Raw genomic sequence first — 15,776 nt, forward strand, 5'->3', positions numbered from 1 at the left:
ATTGAGTTTGTGGTCTCTTAGACAGGTCATCAGGGTTGGGAAATGAGAGCAGCACACACTTTGTACACCTCTAATGTTTAAGCATGACAAGGGCAGTCTAGTGCTATAGATTTGGCCCCATTGACAAGCACAAACATCATATCTCTGTTTTTTTTATTTTTTTTAAGCAGAAAAAGAACACTTGAATGTCCTGACCCATATATAGTGTAATTGGCCAGGGATAAACATAGATTCAGGGAGACAAGGTAAGTGGTGTTGTTAAATGTAATTGCACAAAATATATATTTTTTAACCTCTTGGCTTCCATAACTTTAAAACATGAAATCATAATAAATAACAGAATGTATCTTAGAAAAATAAATAAAGTAAGTGCTATTTATATAATTGAAATCCTCATTTAACCCCCATTGCTACTCTGAGAATATTTGGATTTCGTACTGTCTCCTTTTGTAATCATGTTGATTTTTGTAATACTACTGGTATGTCATGTCTTGTAATGACTGCTCCTAATTGCTCTCCACAAAACAGCACAATTAATCATTCTTTACTATAAATTTAATGGGCTTTTAACTTCTGGGACCACAATTTAGATTCCTTATCTCTTGGGACCTAAACTAATCCTGTGACAGACACAAACTCCCCCACCCAGCGAGTCAAATGGCAAGGTTTAAAGGATCACTGAAATGCCATGGTTTCTGAAGGTATGGTAATGCCAGCCTAACCTGGTAATTAAGTGGTGTTTGTCTAAATTGATGTGCGTGCAAATGTAAAGCATATACATTGTCGATATGGTTCTCATGTTGCCATGGAAACAGAATTAATGGTCTTATATTGGAGGGATGTTTAAACACCTTTTATTATAGGTTACATGGGTTATTGTCATTTATCGAATAACGTCTACTCATCCTAATATGTCTTATCTCCATCTGCTTGGAAGTACTGTAATTAAAACTGTCAGTCAATAAGCTTGCTTGTGCACAGACTGGGCTGGCCGAGGCCTTTGTTACTGTTATAGCACTAACTGACAAGATATTTTCAGCCATGGCTAACCATGTTCCTGAAATAGCCTGTTCTCTGGTAGCCAGAGGATTGAGTTCTGATTGGAGACTACTTACAGTGCATATCCCATTCCACACGCTGAAAATGGGTTCCAGGTTGATTGTACTCCGAGGTACAGAGGTGTTTATATACTTTAGAAAATCTGCCTCCACTGCAATTTCAGCACCTCATATCTAGAATCATTTTGAGTCTATTTGAGTCTTATGTGTTTCAGATATTGGCTTTAATTTTGACCCACAGCTGTGATTCTCTTGTTCTACGTACAGTGGATTAAGACATGGTGACTATTTTTATAGTTGTAAAACCAGATTGGGATTTGTGTTGATAAAACAACTAAAACATAAAAATGATACTAGGTGGCACAATGGGTTACTGCACACTGCTGTGAAGGTGAGAAATACTGCAGTCCATGTTGGCGTGAGTTTCCACCAGCAGATGGCTCTGTTGTGCTCCTTGAGACAGAAGTACTGTAACGTATAGTTGATAGTAATCAATGGCCTTTTGGTTGATTTTGAACCTGTTCTGAGTCAATACACTACTTTTACCTTTAAACTGCTGGGTTTCAATTAGTGGGTGATGAGCAGACCTATAATTGATTATAGTTTCTTTAACAAGTAATACACATTCACATTCAGCATTCGTTTTGAAGTCGTGATTTTGACTTCAAATACTACAGTTGCAAACTATCAGCCTAGTTCATCGTCGTTGATACTCATTTGTTGAACCAGAGATGATTAATTGATCTTTGCTTTCCTTGGTGCAACACTAGTTTCAATCTGACTTGGGTTGCAAGTGAAACCTGTGCTCTTGGATTAGCCTTTTGTGTCACGTTTGGCATTGGTCGCAAAAAGAGACCTGCAATTGGATGGGTCTAGAGATGGAGCTACTCTCCCCTTGATGACAGGTTTGAGCCCTACACGCTGGGCAAACTCAATGCTTACCTGCTATCCCTGCTCTGTGGATGAAAAAGAGGACATTAATCTTCACTGCTGTCATGCAAGATGATGTGATTATTAGGCCAGAGTTTTGGAGTATGGAATAAAAAAGACAGAATTTGACTGTAAATGTCGAATAGAAATGTAAAAACAAACTGCACCTCTATTACTTCAAATATGTGAAGCAGGTTAAAGACTGGCAATCAGGAGTCCTATTTCACTGGTTGACCTTCACAAGCCCTTATTTCCCATGTGTGGTATAATCAGCATCAAATAGAGGAAATAGAGATGCAGATTGCTTGCCAAAAATTCTGCTACTTAATTGGTAGCGGGCCAGCCAACCAGCAGAATCACTCTAAAGCTAACATTTTGTGAATAACTGGTTAGAAAGTTATTCCAAGACCCCTGCACAAGCTAAAACAAATTAATCCTTACACACACAACATCTGTCCTCATTTAAAACCTATTAACCTCCCACCAGCAGGCTAATTCTAACTGTTAGTGCAAAACATGCGTCATGTTTCCTTGAAACCTGTTTCGGATTCATCCAGAGGATACAGTCATATTATGTTTTTAGATGTTGCTATTACACATTGAAAATGCTGGTCAATTTTGAGGGTGTTTCGATTTTTGTTTGAGGTGGTAGGACACATCATCACGATACAGTTACAGTATTTACCATTTATTGTGTGTTTTTTGAATAGTGCATGCATGTGTGACAGCTGTTGTGGTTGGGGCAGACAAAGCCTTTCTTTTCCCTAACATTATTAGTTCTTAATTATATCTCATGTATATAATTGATATGCCTGCATTGTGTTAACGTTATTAGAATGGTAATTTAGTTTCAGGATCAGGTGACATTGCTGTACTTTATAGACTGCAATAACAATATTGCTGCTCACGAAAAGTAGGGGATGTAGACAAAACACAACATCAAGCTGGGACCATTATAAGTCAGGGACCACATTCGCATGGACCAACGACAGTGACGTCTGCGCCAGTCAACAAGAGCTTGTCTTTTTGTAAGAGGAAGTGCAACACCAGGTCATCTGGCCAGCTAGTGGGTGTTGTGGAGGCAGTTTCTCACTGTCTGTGTAGACGCATGATCTCACGAAGCATGTCTTACCAGGAAGTGATCTTAGCATTGTATAGATCTGGGATGACAACAGTTAACAAACTTGGATGCGTATTTTGCTACCTAGTATCTCTGGGTGTGTTTCTTCTGACTTATTTGCTTATTTAACTGGTTTAAACACGGGGAGCAGAGAGTAACTGGTTAGAACACAGGAGTACTTGGATCTTGGATCCTTTAAGACCCAACTTGACAAAGTTTTGAGATCTATCAGCTACTAGGAACTGGACAAGATTAGAGGGCCCAAATGACCCCCTGATGTTCATTTTTTTATGTTCTTATGTTCTTGTTGTACTCCTGTGACCTGACTGTGTATCATTTTGTTTTGAGTAGAGAACTTGTGTATAACATGTGTTAACAGTTTAACTAGGCTGGGTTTCAGTTTCAGTGTTAAGAAATCTCTTGTTTGTTTGTTTGTTTTAATGTTAGCTAAACAAAATCATTTAAAACCCTTTAGGGTCCGAGCTATTTTCACCTATTTTTTTTTTTTTTTTTTACTCTTGTTAGATTTGTGTCTATAACTCTTTAACTATAAAGGTTACAGGTACATGTCATATGAAATGAATGTGCACACACTAGGCTTTCCTAAAAAAAAGTGAAAAAGTCTGAAAATCACCCTGTTCAATACAGATAACAAAAACCACAGAAAAAGAGAGACACTTTTTAGAAAAAAAAACATTATTAATTGTCTGTAAAACATATTTTAGCATGGCCAGTTCAAATCTGACAGTGCACAATGAAACTTCAACATGTAGGGAACATGGAAATTGTGACCCATTTTTGAACAAATTGCCATGTATACAAAAGGGACCAAAAGCAACCAAAAAAAAAATTAATTGAAAATGTGCAAATGAAAACAAAACAAACAAAAACATTCAAATTATTTATCCCAGGCACCCTGATTATGTGGCACAAGATGAGGCTGTTCACTGTGTCTTAAATAGCCAGCAAGGGGGCGATCAGGGCAACATAACCCTAACCTAATATAACCTCCGGTCTTGTGCATCTGATCCACAAACACACACACACACACACAAAAAATGTATCGGAAAATATTTATCTTGTGCCTTCGATGTTGCCATTTCTCTTATTTTGTAAAGATTTTATGTGAAAATGTTTATTTACTGAACCGAGGTAGATCTGTCGTCAGCCCAGCAGCAACATTCCAAAACACTTGCATTCAAGGCTATCTCCTAATATGGTCATCTACTGGAAATACACCTCATTTTAAAGGCCTGAATCACCTCTTGCCAATGACGTATCACAAGCAGAGCTGTCTCTCACGGTGCTGGAGTAAAAAGATTTCAAGGGCCATGTCGCCGGCGGGATATTTAACATTGGTTTATTGGTTGCTGCTTTTATACAATTTCCCATGTGGTTCAGTACTGGAAAAAAAGCCCATCAGCCAGTACTGTCAATTATTATTGTAAAAAGTCTTGTTGGTTTGGGACATGTTCTAACTTCATAGTCAAATATGTCATCCCATTTCTGCCAACTTTGTAATGTTTTCATGGCAGTTTTCATTAAAAAAAATGTTCGTTTCTCTGGGCAGTTGTCTGACACTATTGATCAGAAATGCAACATTCTCACAGATCGATGCATGGCTACCTAAACAAAAACCTTAAGGGGAGTTTGTTAGCCATATACTGCACCTTGAATGTATAATATTTTTTACATTTTGGCTCATAATATGATGATAAAAAAGGTTCCAAAGGCTACAAAAATGTATTTGGACATCATTACCAGGAATGTATTTTCTTATATTTCCTTATTAGCCACAAATTACAGTATAGAGTTGATATACAGAGTGATTCATAAACATATTGTTGCAGGTAGTCTTGGCATATCCCTTTTGTGCTATAAATCACTGGAACCCTTTGCATGGCAGGTCTCAGTTGCTAGGGCAAGCGGTTCTTTAATGGACCCAGATTCAGTTACAATGAGGCTGCCCACTGATGATGTGCAAGAAAAAAAGGTTGGGAACCAAGTGATATGAAAAATAGTGAAATCTGGCCCACCCCTGTATTTTGGATGGAGGGAGTGACTCCTAAAATTACCCTCTGTGAACAACATGACATGTATCGGGGAAACAGTTATAGAACCATGACTATTGTTCATGGTACAGAGCTGACTCTGACCAGAGCAGTTGAAAACAATCCTTTTCTAATGTGTGGATGTGATAAGTGCAAAGGTGAATCACCAATGATCAGGTCCAAACCCTGCCCAGCCTGTAGTCACTTAGTCAGACACTGTCGAATTCTGTTTGAATGTAATAGTCCTGAAGGGATGTCATTTGCACACTTGAATGTGGACCCAAAAGAGAATTGAATGTGTGGGTTGTGACAGTGGTCATCCAGTGACATGAGCTAGAATGTGAGGAGGGTGTACCTGCCAAACGTGTACAAGTGTCTTGCAGGTATCAAGTGAAGACCCTGGTTGCCCACACCTGTGATGTAAAGCATTGGATGAAAAGGTCTGTGCTGATGTTCGCAGAACCAGTCCGAGCTGAGCCTGATGCAGAGTTTGAATCTTGTTGGGAATGTGCTGATTTGTTAGACATGAATTGGATGATTTAAACTAACATGTATTGATTGAAATAATATGATATACTCTTTGTCAATAATTATATTAATACGGTATGCACTCTTTTCAAATAGATCTGTATACCCAGTAGAAAATATTGTAGGTAGCTTTTGTGTGCAGTCTGTGAAAGAGCCTGCAGAGAGAGGTCAGGCTGACCTGCTGTTGGCAAGCTCTTATCAGATGAAGGCAACTCTTTGACTTAAGTGCCAGACCTTGTTGGCACATTCTAGTTTGATGAGAAAAGGTAGCCAACTTTCTGGAGAGAATTGCTGTGCTGAGCAAAAAAGGAATAACACAGTCCAAAGCATATATACAGTATATGCACATAGCGTAGGATGGGTTTACTGAATTAAGCCAAAATTTGGTATTAGAAAATGCTTTTGGTAGTGTTTCATATTAATCAGCACTACAATTGGCCAGAAGGTAGGTTGTCTTAAAACCTGCTTCAAATGGATTTTGTATGAACAGAAAAAGAGGTCAAACTTAGTTTAGTCAGAATAACACTATTGCATTCTAATATATTAATGGTAGCCTGTATTTAGATGTAAATAACTGGACTTTCCACTGAAAGCTTAAAATACTTTATAACAGATCAATGGAGTAAAATAATATTACAATTTAAAGGTGCGACTGTTATACTGAAGTAACTGAATTAGAAATACATCTTATAATGCCATTTAAAGTTAAACTGTTGAAGGAACATATTGAGAGTTCATTATAATAGATGCTTGACATTCACAATGTTGTGAACAAACTGTTAAAACACATTTGAGCTAATGTTCATTTAATTTAATCAATTTAAGAATTAGTTCAGTTTCTGTTTCCAACTAAAGAAAAAGTATTTTAGACATTATAATATCAATTAAACTAAAGAATATAAATGTTTAGTTTATATAAAGGTTTTACTGCAAATACAAAACAGAGGAACTGTTAGGTTTGAATATAAGACAGTAAAGTGTAAACTGTATTTAATAATTTTAGTACACAGTAGACTTACTAAAAATATTTAAATTAATAGCCTTGCCTCTACCTGCTTGCAGCAGAGCGGTGCTAGACCTGGATGGTTGTTTTTGGCAGTCAAATCGAGATTTACTTGTCATCAGCAGTTTTGAATCCAAGGCCTTTCTATAATGAGCAAAATTAACTCTTCATTATCTCATAGAAACTAATGAAAACTTGGCAGCCAAAGCGAGCGTGTCATTTAAATTAGAAAAGTTGTCTACAATATCAGTTCTTATCAGGCAGGTAGCGTCTTTAATTGGGATGATGTTTGAGAGCCAAAAAAATGACTTCATGCGGTGAATTTGGAGAAGCGCTTACAGTGGAGTTTTATATAAATTAAAACACTAATCTTGGCAAGTAAACAGGGTGCCAGGAACCTGCTTGTGCAGGCGAATTTTTAGAAACAGTGGTCAGGCTTAGTCCAAGAATGGCACAGTTAAATAAGGCTATTATATTTAACATGTTCATTATAGCTTAAATTTAAATGGAAATATCTGAACTGACCACTGTATGCTTACTGGTTTGTATTCAAAGGCTTGTGATAAACCCCTACAGTCTTTGTCCAATACTTTGATAACACACCTGTATATGAAAGTCAACTAATCTGAAAAGTTGACGAGGTATGCTGCTCAGAGGGAATATATTGTAGACCCAGATTAATATAATCACACAGAAAGTTGATGTTATATATTAAACAGCATCTTTTTTAATACACATATAAACTTGTATTGTATTGTATTATAGCAAGGATCCTGTGAACTTTGGTTCACCTGACTTTTTAGAGAAAGGAGGGGTTGAAAAAGAGAACTATGAGATCATGTTCCAATATTTTTGGAAAAAAGTTATATCCAATTAATTTTGAAGGTTGTTATGTAACTCCAATTAGTTTTTAAAATAGTTGACCGGATCCTTCTAGAATATATAATTAACTCAAAGATAAAAACTCTCAAGGCAGATTGATGATCAGATTTAATTGGGACTCTTGATGTGTTCAATGGAGGGAAAACCTATATAAGCCCAGCGCAAGACCCCATTCAATACCATTGATCTTGATCTTGCAAGCTGACGTGGTCCATGCTCTGAGGGTCTCTGAAAAACTGATTACTGTTTGTTTGAAGTTGAAAGTCTCTGCCTTTTGAAGACAGTTTTATTTTTCATATATCCTACACTACACTTCCATATACTAGAAGGTAAGCATATATTTGAATTTGTATCTCTTTTATATTGGATGCATTGCTATAAGGTATATAAATTGTGTTAGTTTTAAGAGAGTGATATACTGAATATTATAGGATGTAGCTGTTGGTGCTTTAGCTTTTTGCATGACTAGCCTGAAGGCTAAATATATTATAACCATATTTGTATTACTGTATTGAAGTACTAATGCTGTTAAACCTGTAAAAGCACTGCATCGCCCAGATTGCTTATTTTCTTGGGATTTACAGTGGTATTCGCAACCAACCAATCCAATTTTTAAAGCATTTAATAAACCGAAAGGACACTACTACTGCTCTGATTCATTAAAACTTCAAATTAAATGTCTGTGATTTTCTTGCTTATTGAAAGTTCTCTGGACATATAGCACGCTCAGTGCACAAACAAAATCACTTACAGGAGTTTAAAACATCTCTGTCCTCCTTAAACGTCTCCCCTGAGTTTAAGAGTGAGCATATATATATAAATAAAAAGAGTACGTGCAAATCTGACAATATGAATAAAACAATATTACAGAACATTATTTGACATGGAATATGGCAATCCTTTGACTCCACAAATTTTGAGTATAGGTTTGTACATTTTGTCCTTATTATGTCCTGTAATTCAGCAATGATCCTGCGATTTTCAGTGGACCTATTGTGTGTTTTTTATGAATCTCATTTTCAGTGGAGTCGTTGCAACACATATGGGTGTTCTATGGAGACTGCAGCAGAAGTGAATTTAAGGGTTGATTTTGTATATGAGAAATTCTTACAGTAAATTGAATCTCCCCTACCAACACCAGTTCTATATCAGTCCAAGACGACCCCACCTGATCCCCCGGTATGTACTCTAGAAAGGCCTATTGATAGTTCTTGCTTTCAACTTTTTGTTCTCCCCATACCAACAAGTGAGACTGATTTCTGCCCCAAACCTTGCTTTGTACTGTGGAACTGTTTATATGCACTGTAAAAATGTAAAAGCTCTTTTTTCTGTGTGAATAGAACAACTATATACTGTGCATCTCTTGTGGTTATTAGATTTTATGTTTTTAATGCAGCCTTTATACAAATCCTCAAGTGACAACACAATAAGCTAATTTCACTGTCTCCAAGCTAGCATTATTTCCTCCAGTCTCCCAGCCCTGCTCATTTCATGTTGAATTGTCTATGGTATTTTAAAGGGATCCATGTCAATCAGGCTTTTTTGTATCTGAAGAAGTATTTCTTTGACAGCTTGTCCTTTTGAGACCCCTTCACAAAAAATCATCTAAGATATTAATGGAGGACATCTTGTAATCTCATATCAAAGTTATGTTTTATTTTCTTAGAACCATCGTTAAAGTCAGATAGCCTGGACATATTTTGGAGACTGGGGCCATAATGAAACTAATTATTTATTACCAGAATGCTTCAGAAATGTCACCAGACTGACATTTTCTATAGCTTTCTTCTTTACTTTACAGGGCATTTTCATCTTGGTATACAGTCATATATTGCAGCACTCCAGCAGAAACTAGTAATTTAGAATTTGGAATCCTTGCTGAGTTGAATCATAACCCACATTTTAAACAGCTTTGTTTCCATGGATTGCTTTATAGCTTTACACCAAGATCAACATCTTACACGCTGGTTCCTTTTAAACCAACTAATGCATGATGTGTGGTAGAATCCATACAAGAGCCTTTGCAGATATAGGAAAGACTGCTCTGTTGGACATTGAAGGTTGTGAGATAGGATAATGCTAGAAGGCATTATCTATATCCTGTATAGTGCAAGCAGCAGCAATGAATGATGCAGTTCCAAAGGTTGTGTTACAATCAGCTGACAAAACCCTGAATCAACCTATAATGGAATCACAACTGCACTCTTTTAAAAAATAAATAGCATTGAAAACAGACCTTAACAAGGTCTAATTTAACCAAGGTCAGCAGTCTGAATATTTCATGTTGCTAACACCACATCACTAACCTTCACCACCTCGTCTAACCTCGTGATGACGACACTAATCAATCATTTATTTAATCTTTGTGGAGATTTCTTAGCCAATGAAGATTATAGGTATGAGCTAAAGATCAGCTTCTTTAATCTTTTTTAAAAACTGTAGGGGGTGCAAGCTACAAGCTATGTTTTAGGAAAATGACCCCATGTTTTCTATTGAAACATTTTCTCATTTCACTGCTTGCCCTGTAACCAATATGTTACATTATTATCAGTTCTCAGTGGAGTTAACTGGAAGGCTGGCTCTTTAACACTGTTCTATAGAACAAAACCAAATATGAACATCTAAAATAAATAGATACAGATACTGTAGCTTTTAACAGATATCTAAAATGTACGTTTGTTTGTTGTCAGTCATGAAGGTATACTGGTAATTAATTGTACTCTCTGTATTGCACTAATATTTCTGGATGTGGATCATAGAACTGTCATGAGCCACAGAATAATTTCCTTGTAATCAATATTCTGATGAAAAGCATTTTATAATGGAAACAAGGACCTTTTTACCTAAAGGGCAGCAGTGTGGAGTAGTGGTTAGGGCTCTGGACTCTTGACCGGAGGGTCGTGGGTTCAATCCCCAGTGGGGAACACTGCTGTACCCTTGAGCAAGGTACTTTACCTAGATTGCTCCAGTAAAAACCCAACTGTATAAATGGGTAATTGTATGTAAAAATAATGTGATATCTGTATAATGTGAAATAATGTGTAATGTGATATCTTATAACAATTGTAAGTCGCCCTGGATAAGGGCGTCTGCTAAGAAATAAATAATAATAATAATAAAGGACAGGAAGTAAATGTAAATTATTAAAATAAAGACACAAAATAGAACTGGGAGTATTGATTATCAACATAACCCAACAGATGATGACTGCAATTTTCCTTTGGACGTTGACATCACTTAACCGCTACAGGGCATACTGTCATGGCTTTTTGAATTGATTCTTTCAACAGCCACATGTTGAAGCAGCATAGTGTTTTGCAATAGCATCTGATAAGCGCCTGCACAGAGATAACAGAGCTGGCTGTCGCCGTATTGAAGAGAATAATTTTCTTTGCTTTGAGGAACTGAATGATTTTTTAACGGTTCACTGCAAGTGGTCTATTGGTTTCGACAGCAGTAAACTCACTTGAGCACATTTTTGCCCTCAGTTTACATACCTAACAACTGTCAAAAATCTACAGTAGCTTAACACTGTCTCTCGTTTTAGGTGCCTTTTGGTTACTCTTTTTCTTACTATGCTAAATGTATCTAACCTGCAGTAAAGCCTGTTAAAAGGTCACTGGTACTTGCAGCACACAACACTGGACATTTATTTTTTTGCAATATTAAAGTTTTATGGAGTTTAGCCTCTAAAGTGTACTCCAGTCAAATACTAAATTCCATGTCTAAGCTGTGTTGGATGTAAAGCTACTGAGGATGTTAAGGTGTTTTCAAAGACAATACCCTTTTACTTCTGATGTTATAATTTGGTGATCGTTTCTCTACTAGATTATTAATGTGCAATTGTTCCTGGTTGCCTTCACAAAAGAGGACTAGTACAGAATGTGTAGTGCTGTTAAAATACAAATTTGCTTACACAGTAAGTACCATATTTGACAGTGAACTAAATTAATCTGATCTACGCATGACTACAAATGCCAGAAATCAAGCAGCATGGACCTGAAGTAATTAATCAAAATTACCTCTTCTTGGATCGTATTAGTTTATATGGGAGTATGGGATCTCAATCCTCAATTAATCTCAAGTGTGAGTGCAAACAGTAGTGAGGCTAGCTTGCATGCAATCTAGCTAATTTATTAAATCATTTGAAAATGGTATCAACTAATGGTTTAACCAACTACTGTAAATTGTAAAACCAACCAGCCAATAGAAATAGTCACATTAGGGATGTATCACCTGGTCTGATACTTAGTTCTTCCTGAATTATGTCTGTGATTTATCCTGTGCAGATAATTGCTTTAAACTTAACAATTACACATTCAAGGTGAGTACATAATTGAGTTGTTTTGCATTTTCTCAGGAATGGATGTCTGAAGTATCCTGAAAAACCTGATCTAAAATCAGCAAAAAAAACTGTTTCTGGTTATTAACTGTGATGCAGTTATTACATGATGTGATTTCTGAATTGGCACTGGGGAAACTTTTTGGAGTCAAGCAGGCTCCAACATACCAAAACTGACACGAAGCATGTAAGCCTAAACATGATGGGGACCAACACAAAACACAGACCTAGAATATTTGCACTGGTATAAAACTAGCAAGAAACAGCTAAGAACAAACTTTAACTATTTCATTTCGCAAGTTAATTATTATTTTATACCGTTAAAGTGGTTGTATTCCTTTGACTTACTTCAAAGTCAACCACTTAAGCTTGTCTCTTAAAGCCTCTTTGTTGAAACCATTTTGGAAAGGAAAGGGATAGATAACATATTCAGAGGCAACAAAATTCGAGGGGGAGCATGTGTGCTGACCTTCTGCTCCAGAGCATAATTTTGGAAATAAAATCTACTTAAGATGTTCCTGTTTATAGATGTCAATTAAGCGGTCAATGTCATCCTACTGGGGTGTGGCTGACCTTTGAGGGGGAATGAAAATGTCTCATCTGTCCAGCAACACCACCTACAACTATGGTCAAAATGTTTGCATTGCCCTATAGAATTAACTGCTGAATAATGTTAACATATTGAATTACATACCACTTTGTAGTTTTCCATATACTTAACGAAAAGCTGACAACGTGATGTTAATAAAATATCTAAATTATGTTCACATGCTTTTTTTTAAATGAAATTCTAGGTGATGCAAAACTTGGATAAGGGCGTCTGCTAAGAAATAAATAATAATAATACTGACCATTGACAGTCCCACGTTGAAACACACAATGCAGACAAATGGGTGGCACATATGTTCCTCATTTGCAATGGTAACTGCCAGAACTTGAATGGTATTCTGGTCTTGGCAGCCACCTTTGCAGAAGCACATTTTAAGGGGTAAATGAAGAACAAATGACCCATCCAGTCCATCTGTGCTGGTAGTGAATTCATAATATTTTGGGTACCACTGTGTTTATTTGCTCATTAAAATGTTTTGCTTGTAATTGAATTTGGAAAGATGATCTGTTCATGGATACCAAGATAATGAGAAAGAGTATGGATGGAGTAAACTGGTCAATATGAGTCACCAGTACTTGATGAAGGGTAGTTTGTGTAGTGTGTGCAGGATCCAGCAAAGCATGTTACTTTAACAATATAAAAATGTTACTATATGCTTGTGACAGGGTAGCATTACTAGCAAGGCTTGTTCCTGGCAGGAGAGAGACAGAAACAGAGAGCTGTAGTTTAAGTGCTGTTGCCCATGTTTATTAAACAAATAAATAAACAGGAACAAACAAACAACGGCACAAGGGCCAAAATAAACAGTTCAAACAAAACATTAATATCAGGCTGGGCGTTCATCTTCACTGCTCAATATACACCCCACCCAAACCCAACACAATCCAACCGAACCCACCCCAGCCGTGTTCACTCACCAACTCCCTCCCCTAGACAAAGGATTTTTCCTCTTCTGTGTACCATGTGGCTGGAGCCTAACTAACCAGCAATCATGCAATTAAAACTCCAGCCACATTCTCACATGTATTCTGGCAGGGAGGAATTTAACCCCAATCCCTGCCAACCCAATATTCACCACACACACATATTACACCAGCAGGGCTTCCTCCCTGCCACAATGCTACTATCACAAACAAATCCCATGATGAAGAGCTTTTCTGTGTTGTGTTTCTCTTGATAAACAGAGATTTTCTCTGTAGTTACAGAAAGGTGGAATACCACTCCTCCCTCCCTCGGTCAGTGTGTTGAGACATCGCTGAGACCCGCACAAAAATCTGTGGGGACCAAAAGCTTGCTCCAGGCATACAGAAAATAAATGAGCTGGCTTCACCATCTTCGAAAAGAATGATTCAGTCATTATTTGCTTGTCTCCTGATGCAAGGCTTTTTGCATTCCAAGTGAGTAGGTTCTGGTTTAAAATTTAAGGGAGCTGTTTGTGTGATTTTGCAAACCCATTATGTTTTATGGCATAAGTCTCAAAATGGTGAGGGTTCTCACCTCTATGTTCAAAAGCACAAAGCCATGACTGACACAATGGGACATGTTCCAAATGTATGTTGTGGTGCCTCCAGATCAAGCTTAATTAAGGTTATCTCCTTTTTCTATCTGACAGGGCTTGGTGTAGGTGACCATCCTCATGCAAAACTGAAGAGACTAAAATAATTTTCTTGAGTGTGTCTTAATCCAAACTTTAGTAGTTTTCAGTTCACCAGGTATTTCATTCGGGAACAATAATAATAAAAAAAACACTACTTAGTGCTGTGAAGTGAGAAAGATTATGCATTTTCATTTGAAAAACCAATTAATGACTTGACAATCTGAAGAAAACAATTAAAAAAAAAAGATCCCTAGACAGGTTTTTCTGTATTATCCATGTTTCACAGCCTCTTAACCTTATAAAAACTGTCAATAAAATGTCTACAGACAAATATTTAACTTCCTTGTCCCTAATGATTGAATAAGTTTGCCAAATTGTCACCATTTCTTTGAAGTCTAACCCCCTAACTGCCATGTTGTTATATTTAATGTACCGTACAGGATGAATATAAAGTATATTCTACTCTAACAAGGTATTGAAGAAATGTATTCATCAGAGGAATGTACATGTTGCAGGAGACAATAAGGGCAACGTGGGAAATGAACTGCCATAGAGGACAGTGCCAACCCATCACATGGACTGCTGTCCCTGGAACAGCTGGTAGCTTAGTAAAACGCTTCTGTGATGATGAAGGAAGGATTGTAGGCATCAATCTCTGCACAACTTACTGTAACGTGGGGTCCCTGCAAAAGTGAAGCACTTTGATGTCTCATGATGAAGTATCTAACCACAGGAAGTGTTGCTAGTACTCAGACTGAAAACCATCTGTTGCCAGATTCATAACATGGTAGAGTCATGTTGAGAGGCATCACCAATGCCTTTAAATTGATTTTTAGGTCTTTGCATCAAGGGTTCAGTAATTTAATATTTAATTTGTTGCATAGATTTGTGGGTGGGTGAAAAAAAGCAAACAAAAAAGCAGGAATGGAGTTTGCCCCTATAAAAATTTAGCATAGTAAAAGCACAGTAAAATATGCAACCAGCTAAGCACAGAGAGGTATGGTAAATCATGGTAAAATATGGCACAGTAAATGCAGTGTTTAGGAGCATCACCTCTCTATCATTACCATGTGTACATGCACACAGTATAATTCCTTTAAATGACCTGTATGTGGACACACTTTTAGATGGTTCTTTAAGCTGCCTTTACATAACAGCTTTACTGTTAATGTTCCCTGGTATGTTCTTCCTGGGTGAGTTTATGTCTCATGAGTGTATATTTGTGAGCAACATCTAAATAAACAAATACTGCACAGTGCTTTGAGTGATGTCATTTTAGAGAAAACATAGCTTAAACTACTCCAATTCTTAGTTTATTTTTGTAATGTGTTTCCATTCCTATTTACTTGGCCCTGGGGTGGGGGTTGTCTACCACTTGGAACTGTTTCCAGTCCTCATTGCAGATCTTTATGTTCTGCCAATTATTATTATTATTATTATTATTATTATTATTATTATTATTTATTTCTTAGCAGACGCCCTTATCCAGGGCGACTTACAATCGTAAGCAATTGTATCATTTTTTATACAACTGGCACATTGATATATACATTCAATTAGGCATATTCTTCCACCAGCAAACTGCTTCAGTCCACAGCTCTCCTTCAGCTGAGAAGGTCTGCACTGCATCACAAAATGCTGTTTGCGTAGGCATT

The sequence above is a fragment of the Acipenser ruthenus genome, chromosome 8 (genome assembly GCF_902713425.1).
Source record: "Acipenser ruthenus chromosome 8, fAciRut3.2 maternal haplotype, whole genome shotgun sequence".
Classification (NCBI taxonomy): domain Eukaryota; kingdom Metazoa; phylum Chordata; class Actinopteri; order Acipenseriformes; family Acipenseridae; genus Acipenser; species Acipenser ruthenus.